At 39.5% G+C, this 10,223-nt stretch overlaps 1 protein-coding gene across 8 annotated transcripts in view; it reads right to left on the bottom strand.

The window, feature by feature from the left end:
- Window positions 1-10,223, bottom strand: part of LOC139082319 (uncharacterized) — an 88,802-nt gene that overhangs the window by 9,229 nt on the left and 69,350 nt on the right. For 2 of the 8 annotated variants that reach the window (XR_011538210.1, XR_011538209.1), the window contains exon 2: window positions 3,725-4,419. The exons of 3 other annotated variants lie outside the window; for them this stretch is intronic. The gene's annotated coding sequence lies outside the window, so the exon portion shown is untranslated. Of the gene's footprint in view, window positions 1-3,724; window positions 4,420-8,003; window positions 10,079-10,223 lie in introns of all 8 variants that reach the window. 3 more of the 8 variants (XR_011538213.1, XR_011538211.1, XR_011538212.1) reach the window with 2 other exon arrangements.

Raw genomic sequence — 10,223 nt, forward strand, 5'->3', positions numbered from 1 at the left:
AATTCTATAATGTCTACAAGTTAGAAAATTATAAAGGAAAAATGCAATGATAAAAACCAGATAAAATAGGAAAGAGTTTGACAAATATTTTGGAACGTGTTCACAAATGAATGTGTGATTTTGTTTGCTATAACTTCTTAGAAAAAATATTTCTCCCTACCTCTACTACATAAAAGTTTTAAAATATACTTTTAAAATTTCAGGCTAAAACAGTATCAGGTTATTTAACCTGCCTATCAGGTTCTGCGTCTCAGTCTGGCCTTACGTGTAGTGCATGCAGTAATAAGCCTTGTCAGAGCACTTCTTTTTTTTCAGAAACCAGAATCTTGACTACAATAAGGTATAATCTGCCTCATTCCAGTACCTATCTATGAAAGTACCTAGAATTATTTTCAAATTCATATCATTTGAAGAAAAAAATGGTTTAATTGAGAACTATTAATCACATACTTCGAAATGAAAAAAACTATACATATTAATATACAGTTAACTTAAACATTAACATACACAACTTTCTCTAAATACTCCTACAATTTCACCCTGATATTAACCAAAAGTTCCTTCTCTAGGAGGAATTCATCTTCCTTATCCAGCCTGGCCAAGAGAATAGACTGTATTTTGGTCCCATTTGGATCTACCTTCTTCCAAATTGTGGCAGCGACCTTATTATTTGAGACTGTAATACTTGGGACATATTATTCTGAGACTCTGCAGAAGCACAAGTTTCACTGAAATGCCCACATCTTTAATAATTGCTTTTGGTGGATGATAACTTCCTCCAGGATGCTCTGTATTAAGGGTCATTTCTTTCTCCAAACTCAGCTCTAAGCTCTTCATCTCTTTTTACCATCGTTACTATTATTGTCTGCCTCTGTTCTCTGCTCTGGTGTAGAGTTGAGAACTCCCAAGGTAAGAAGAGACATATGCCTATTAGGGTCAAAGCAGGAAACAATTAACCTCGATGGGTACAGAAAACCTGCCATGTCACCACCTGTGAGACGTATTTAAGTAGCCCCATTTGCTGCAATGGCTCAGAGCTGTTGCTGTTAAACAATTTATACCCCAAATCACGTGGGCGGCATACAGAGATGCAGACTGTAAACGTTATTTCATATTTATAGAAGAATATTTCAAGTCTTTCCTCTCAGGCTTCCTCATTTGTTGGTTGATGCAACCCTGGGAAGCAGGTAAATAAGACCTAATTATCCTCATTTTACAGCTGAGGAATCTTAGAGTCTTAAATCTGTAAGTCACGGCAAAGTCCACGGAACGTAAAGCCAGATGGATATAGGTTCTAATTCCAGGGCACGCGCTTGTATCGGGTCTTCATCTCTCTATTCGTTTTAGCTTCCTCCAATCTCATAAACAATTTGTGAGGATTAAATGATATAATATATAAAAAGGGATGGTATGATCCTGGCATTTTACTATGGGATGTCCAATAAATAGCATTTCCCCCCCCCCCCCTCTTTTCTTTTCCTCAGAAATCTGGGTCTGACCACTCAGCCAATAAATGGCAGAGTTCAGAAGAAAACTCAACTTTCCGACTCCTGAGCAAGCAGAAAAGTACCAGCTCAGGGGCTAAAATCCCCTTCAGTACTTCCATTTTGTGGCTTGCCCATAATGTGAAAATTTCCCCTGCACAGATATAGAGGCAGCTCCCGGTTTTGGGCAGCCTGACTTACTCAACTTGAAAGCTCCCTGTTTAAAAAAAAAACGCAAAATTGAAAACATAAGATTAGGTATAAAAGTGCTATTTTAGAATGAGAGAAGTCACAACAAATTATAAATTTTAAAAAGCTGACTGAAAACAAAAAACATTACAAAATCCAGAAAAATAGCATAACATATTTACTAATCAGCTATCATATCCACCTCTATAATAACTTTTCCTACATTTCTTTGCCTGCATACCCTTTGATCACCTCTGCATGCAATAATTTTGAAGCATTTTCCAAATACAGAGACTAGCAGAATAAGTTAGTCTTTCTTTTAGCGTGGTTGATTCTGTCACTTTATTGAAGGCAATTTTACCTGCCATTTGGTCTGGAACTGCCAAAGTTCATTAAGGCAAGATATATCAGATACTCAAAGGTGCCATCTGCTGTGCCGGAATGCACAAAATATGTGACTTCCCCAGTTTGTCCTACTGCTATAGATTTGTGTCCTACAAACACAGGAATTCTGATAAATTCTATTTCATGTAATTCCCATCTTCCTCCTTCTGCCCCAAAAAAGATGGAGTGTTACTGACTAGAAGGAAGTCCTGCTTTAGTTAGGTATCAACACAAATGGAATCTTCCACTTACAATTTTACATGTATGACAGTGGGGAAAATTTTCCACAGACTCGTTTCTGGCTCCATACAGTCCAAGCTTCGTTTCACCCCTTTTCCTACCAATATACTTCTGGAGCTGGTTTATATCATGATACCGCACCCTTAGGTGAAGATGCCGAACGAACATACAGTGAGCGGAGGAGTTTTCCTGTAAGCTATGCATACGCTAGGGTAACTAGCAATACTTAGGTACACACTGAAGTGACTGCAAATGATGCAAATTATCTCATAAATCCCTTAGCCAGAGCCCAAAACTGCATGCAGTGGCTCCAACACCACATACCATGAGAGAAAGTACGTCAAAAGAAAATTTGGAGTGAAGAAAGTATTCTTAACTGAATGCTGTTAAAGTATCTTATTTTTCTCAAATTTTACAAAATATATGACCATTAGAACTCATTGCTAGGGCCCCTCCTCCCAGAGACTGAGATGGAGCTAATGCAAGTGAAGGGCCCTGAAGCTTCAGCTTCATTAACTTCATAGGAAATCCACCCCTGGAGGGACCCATCCCAAATGTCAGAGAGCCAACTTAGACCCAGCCCTGATGGCCTGGTGGTTAAGGTTCGGAGCACTCCGCTTCAGCGGCCCAGGTTCAGTTCCCAGGAATGGAACAACACCACTGGTCTGTCAGTAGCCATGTGTGGTGGCAGCTCACAGAGAAGAACGAGAAGAATTTGCAACTATACACAACTATGTGCTGGGGCTTCGAGGGGAAGAAAAAGGAGGAAGATTGGCAACAGATGTTAGCTAAGAGCTAATCTTCCCCAGCAAAAAAGAAAGAGAGAGAGCCAACTTAATCAGATGCCTCAATTTTTGTTTATAAGGGGGAAAATATTTCTAGGATTCTCAAGCAATTTAAAAGAGTAAGGTTACTCCTTACAACGACTACCTTTACCCCACTTTTAATTGACTGATTTTCTTTGACCAGTCTTGTTGCTCTGAAAAACCTGAGGAGTATCTAAGCAACGGATTTGTAGCTGGGAAGAAAAAATATCTATGTATTGATTGTTCGTTCTGTGACATTTGGACATTTGAGAATACTTTTAACACTTTAGCTAAACTCCCAGCTTTGATTTGCCCATGTTGGATTACCATTTCAGATTCACTTAAACCCTGAAAACATCAAACTGAAAAGTTGCTTTCTGTAGCCACTAGCCACAGGTTGTTTTTATTCTGACTTGTTTTCATTTCACCATGGATCTTTGAGCAGTCCCTGAGCTCATTCAATTTTCAGGCCCATCAATCTGGAACTTCAAATCAAAGGAGAGATGATGCATCTCCCTAATATGTTTGCAGAGCAGCGGCAACTGTGGCGGCAGCATCTTAAGACTCCTTGCGCTGCCTACAGATCAGTGTGCACGCCAGTTCCCAGGGCCCCTGACCTACCCGTGGATGGTCCTTAAGTGCTGGATGGTGGAGAAGGGAGGCAAGGGATGCTACTGCTGTCATTTCCTCATTGTTTGTCATTAACATCAACTAGGCCTAGCCTTGGAGGATTGTGAAATGGACAGCACTTGTTTTTGGATTCCCCATGGCTTTCACTCCAGGTCTCTCTTCAGCTTGATGTCTCAATTTCCTTTAGAGTCCAGAGTTCTTTTCTTTATTGTCCTTCTCCCTTCTAGTAACCTGTTTTTCAGGAAGATCTCTGATTTAAAAGAAAACAAAAACAAAATGCCCACCCTGAGATATCTCAGGTGCAAATGAGTCCATTTTAGCGTCCCACTAGCACAGTGTTTATCAGCACTGGCTGCACATTAAAATTACCCAGGGACTTTTTTTAAAATATCAATTTCTAGACCCTAATCCAGACTAAGAAAAGAAGACGCTCTGGGGTCAGGCCCGAGCATGGGGGTTGTCCTAATATCTCCCCAGGTGAATCTATTTTGTTATTTTATTTTCATGGGGAAAAGAAACATCAGGAAAAATCTGGAGCTCCATTTGTGGAATTTTCGGGCAACAGAAAGCAAGGGAGGTATTTTAAGGACAGACGGCAGAGAGCTTTTCCAGCAGCCTTAAAATCCCTTCAGTCGTCGATTTACTTCTCCCATCCATGGAAAGAGCCGGCTCTAAAAACACTTCGCCTAAAGCAACAACAGTAGAATTAAACAGACCAATTGAAGTGCCAATATCTGATAAGAATTCAGTCCCACAACATCCGTAGAAAGTCTCTTTTATATTTCAGTTTTGGATTTTATCAACTGTGTTTTCTGCATGTCACAAATAGTGACAGCAGATGTCATTATAGGACAGAAATTTTTATTTCTCTGTTAATGTTGATTAACAGGCACTACGTGAGCCCATCTTGTGAAAACATGTACTGGGAGCCATTAGGAGATTGGGAAATAATGACAAGATAAACCCCCCTTCGCTATAAAATCCTATGATTCTGAGGTAAATCTCTGCTCTGAATGCTGAACACTTCAGAAAGACCTCATATGAGATGGAGGCATCGAAAACCAAATTATTCCCCTGTCTCCTTTCTGATACGCTTGAAATTACTATTTCCTCTAGATGAGTCAATGTAAGTTTTACTAACTTAACTTGGAAGAGGTGACATTACACTGTGGGGCCCACTGATCCCTTGGCGTATATTGGTCATCAGGTCACCTAGAACAAATCCCTCAAGGTTTAGAACCTGAGCAGGAAAGCTCTGCAGGGGAAGAAGGGACCAGAACAGTCCAAGCCTCGGTGAGGCAGTGTGAACTCTGTGGACCTGGAAAAGACACAGATGCCCAATAGAAAAGAAAAGAGCTTCAAAAGGACGGTCCCAGAGAGGGCAGGAGAAAGGAGTCAGGAGAATATGGACATTACAATATCCACCCACTTCCCAAGTGTCACCTTGGGCAGGCTTGGCCTCTGTGTCTTCAGGACAGCCTGCTGCTGGTTCAAACCTTTTTGGGCTTTATGGCCTTCACTTACCTTGACCATTCTCTGCCTGTTTACACCTCGCTTCTTGAAACCTGACTCCCTCTGCTGCCTGCCTAACTCCATCTTTTACCAGCTGCCCTACCACTGCCTGACCCCAAATATAGGGTAGGATGATGTCCTTTTAAAAGAAAGTTGAAAAGTGACCAGTGGGTTATTGGGAAGCAGAGGAGAAGTAAGATATGTGGTGGTAACAGGAATAGTAATTGCATTACTAAGACACTGCAGGTTTACTGTCAATGGTAATGTCAGCAGTGATTAGCAAATGCTCCCATTTCTAGGAAAGTATTCCTCCCTTCCCCTCTTCGTCTCAGTGGGATAGTTTGTATTATTCTCTGTCTAGAAAGAGAGTGTTCAGAGCACAGGTGAAAAACCACATAACCTCTGGATGTGAAAAGATCCGGTTATGAGCTTCCTGTTACTCAGTGGGTGAGACCTGAGTCTAAAATAATACTATCACCATTTTCATTTAGAAATTCTGAGGTTAATGTAATCTGTAGAATTATAGGATACACATACACATATGTAAGGTATTTTTATGATGTTTTTACATGCTACCTCCTTTAAGAAAAACTAGTATTTGTTAGAACAACTGTCTTTGTATCTGAACATATGATTATAATCAGACCTATTTATGTTCTGAAATATTCTCTATCCCAAACCAAAAGCATAGCTCAATGAATGCTTTTCATTCACTACAAGTAACCTTTGTTACTTTGAATGCATTTCAAAGTAGGCCTGGATTAGTGAAACAAGTTGAATTCAGAAGTTCCCAATCAGTGGTAAATGATGTTGAGAGAGGTTCTAAAATGAAGAATTGAACAATATGCCCTAAATATGATTAAGGCTTAAGTAAATATATTTCAAATGAATCAGACCCAAATTACTGGCTCTAATATTCAAATTTAATTATAAATACCAATAATTATGTGACAATCTAATTGAGATTTAAGGTTACTCTAGCTTTAAAAAATTACACCATAAAATCTTAGCTTTGTTTGCAGCAATAACTTGCTAAAATACAATAGTAATTAAATAAGAAGAAGTAAGATTCCAAGGGGAAGAGTGGTGTGAACTTTCTTTTCCAATAGTTATTTGAATTAGACATAGAAGATATTGAAATACTAAGAATTTATATGCAGGCAGCAAAGATAATTAGCATGTATGGAAAAATAATTCCTAGCATGTCATCCAAATAAATATAGAACAGTAAAACCAAGTCCCAGATGTTTTAGTGGGTGGTCTACTTATATGGACTTTCCCTAAGTACCTTTAGATCACTAATTAAGACCAAAAGTATGCTATGATTTTTGTTTAAATATGGGAAAACCAACAAAACAGTAAGCCAAAAAAGAGTCCCTATTGTGCCCTATATGACAGGATTTGGCAAAGAAAGAATATACAGGATTAGGATGATTTAGCAAAGATGGCTTTCAACCGGGCATCAGATTTGGTCCAGGAGAGAGAGTTGAAGAAAGATCAACATCAGTGCTGGATATATCTCATTCATTCATTCATTCATTCATTCAGTGAATGTTCTTTGAGTACTTATCATGGGGCCAGCACTACAATAAGTCCAGAGGATATGGTGGTGCCCAAGAGAGCCTCACAGAGCTTACCTTCTGGAGAGCAGTCTTCAGCCTAGTGGATCATAGCCCTGAGAGTGCAGGATCATTTTTCATTGTGTACATGGGCATGGGTGGTCTTAAGAATATTGGTTTCTAAATGTGGTATATACATACAATGGAATACTATTTAGCCTTAAAAAAGGAGAAAAGAAGGAAATTCTGCAATATGTGACATGTTAAATGATTAAGGAAGGTAATTTAGGTGATACAAACAAATTTTCTTTAACACTTCATGAAGTGGGCAGTCTCCACTCTCAAGAGTTCTGAGAACTGCAAAATATGGGGAAAAGGCAGCAAGCTTTTGTAGAAAGAGACAAGGAAGAAGTACTTGGCTTAAGTTGATTGGCTGGGGTTGCATATCTGATCTTATTTAGAAAGACCAAGGAACAAGGAAGTAAGTATAGAGCCCAGAGTTGGCGTTTGGGGATTGGCTGGCTGGATACGCCCCTTCCTGCTCAAGCTGAGGCTTCCAGGGACATGGAAGTTATTTAATTTCAGTTTGCTGATGTGGCGCCTTGGGCAAGAGTGGCTCCATCTTGAGCCTAGAAATTTAATTTCAATAGTCAACATAGGTGGACCTTGAGGACATTATGCCAAGTGAAATAAGTCAGGCATAGAAATACAAGTATTGCATTATTCCACTTACATAAGGTACCTAAAATAGTCAAATTCATAAAATCAAAGACTGGAATAGTAGTTACCAAGGGCTGGGGGGGGGGGGGAAGGACAGTTATTAATCAACAAACAAAGTTTCAGTTAAATAAGGTGAATAACCTCTAGAGATCTGCTGTACAACACTGTACCTATAGGCAACAACAATGTACACTTAAAAGTTGTTGAAAAGATAGATTTCATGTCAAAAAAGAGTATAAGTTTCTAGATTCTCAACTTCTATATGTAGGCTACTAAAATTGGAGTATCTGAGAACATGACTGCGGTCCAGACATCAGGCTGGCTCTTTTCCCACTTCCTATTTCATAATCATCTTTCTCTCATCATACAAAATAAAAGTATAACGTCCTCCCATCTCAGATTGTACCATGTGCTGTGAAGCAAGATTGTTGAGAGAACTGTGGGATATAACATGTAAGGGTATGCAAATTTATTCATACCTTTATTTTTTCCAGCAAACATTTAGGAATTTCTCAGTATATGCCAGGCACTGTGCTGAGTACTAGGAAAGAACAAAGCAATACGCTGTGTTCACTCCTTTAGAAGAAAAGGTAATCTATTAGGAGAGACAAATCTGTTAAATTTATTAAAATAAAATGAATGTGGCAAAAACTAGAGTAGAAATATTATTAGAAACTATTCATAATTGCATGGAAATAACTGTTAATCGCTTATTATATCTCCCAGATATTAACTTTTAGCATAAATTGCAATGATTATGTATCTCTACCAGTGGATTTCAGTTTTAAGAAAGAAATCAAGATGTGCGGACAGTGTCATCTTCTTTACCTTCTGTCACTTCATTTATATAATTGAATTCTTTACCAAAGTGGAAGGTCTCCTGAAATCAAATAGTGTCTACAATGAATGTCTCCTTCTCGTAGTTCTACCTCTAAGAGTGATATATAAAAAGACTTCACTTGGTGGCTAATAAATATCAGAGTCTTCTATAGAGTTTCTGGTCATATGTTGGCTCTACTCAGACTTCTGAATTTGGGAGACACTATAAACAGAACAAAAGATAAAGAAGCGAAGAGGAGACTATGTCTATTGTCCTTAATCTTACATAATCTTTGTCTTTACAGCTTCCTAGATGCCTGAAGTGCCAAAGAGATGACCCTTTATTCATTCCTTCATTCATTGAACAAATATACATTAAATGTTTACTCCGTGCCAGGCACTGTTCTTGGCAGTGAGGATAAAGGTGTGAAGAAAATGAACAAAAAATCCCTGGCTCTCCTAGAGCTTACACCCTGGTGGGGAAAGATTAAATAAATAAATATTATACTAAAAAATTAAATATTAAATGTTAAAGAGAGATGAGTGCTATCAAGAAAGACAGAAGAGTAGAGTTGGAAGAGGAGATGCTGGAGTTTTGAGGAAAGAGGAGAAGGTATATATATTTGAAATCAAAGAAAGTGGGAAAGCAAAAAATAATTGCCAGGTGTCTTAGTCCTTTCGGGCTGCTATAACGAAATACCATAGCCTGGGAGGCTTGTAAACAACAGACATTTATTTCTCACAGTTTTGGAGACTGGGAAATCTAAGATCAAGGTGCCAGCAGATTCAGTGTCTGGTGAGGATCCTCTTCCTGGCTCACAGATAGTTGTCTTTTCACTGTGTTCTCACATGGCGGAAGGGGCAAGGGAGCTCTCTGAGGTCTTTTATAAAGGCACCAATTCCATCCATGAGGCAACACCCTCATGACCTAATGACCTCCCAAAGGCCTCACCTCCCAAGACCACCCCTTTGAGGGTTAGGGTTCAACACACCGATTTTGAAGAGACACAAACATGGCATTTTGTGGCATCAGGCAACACTAAGGGACCACTAGAAGACCAGCCTGGCTGTGTCCTTTTTTCCAGCAAGACTCAGGTCTCCAGGTAAAGACGCAGAGGAGGCAGCGCTGGATTTAACAGGGGTTTCAGTTTAGCCAATGAGTACAAGGAAGTGGGGGAGAGAGAGAGATAAGGAACTTGGAGTGTGCGCAAGAGAGTTATTTTAATACTAACCATAGAATTAGGCCTGATACAGCGGGACACGAGATAGGTGAGAAAGAGTGAAAAGCGTTGGTGTAGATGGCAAGGTCAACCCTGACTGACGCCCTGTAGTGACTACAGTGACTATCTCCTAATTCAGGAACACAATTTAGAACCTTAGGCCCCATGAACATTTTTAAACTTTTTTATTTTGAAATAATGACTGATTTACAGGAAGTTGCAAAAATAGTCCAGGTATGCTTCACCCAACTTCCTCCAATGGTGACATCTTTTACAACTGTAGCAACACCCGTGAGCATTCTTAGGATACTGGGAGCCGTGGGAAACTCAATGAAACAGAGGAGGATGACATGGAAAGCAGCAGCACACACTCAGTGGTATTCACAAACTTGTCTTCTCCTTCATGTGAATCCACTGCATCCCTTTGAGTCCATGAAGGGACTTTGAACTAGACACACTCAGGTTCCAATCCAAGCTCCACTTTTCATTGGCTTTGGCATCTTGAGCAGGTTATGCTGTGGTATGAGGCCAAAAATTAAGGCTCAATATCATGTGTTCCTTTTTTTATCTAAGTATCTGACAAAATCGGGAAGGCCACAAACGGCCTAACAGCAAGTTCTCCGCCCTACTCTGTTCCTGCTCATAAGGTCTCCTAGCCAA

The sequence above is a fragment of the Equus przewalskii genome, chromosome 3 (assembly GCF_037783145.1).
Source record: "Equus przewalskii isolate Varuska chromosome 3, EquPr2, whole genome shotgun sequence".
In the NCBI taxonomy this organism is placed as follows: Eukaryota; Metazoa; Chordata; class Mammalia; order Perissodactyla; family Equidae; genus Equus; species Equus przewalskii.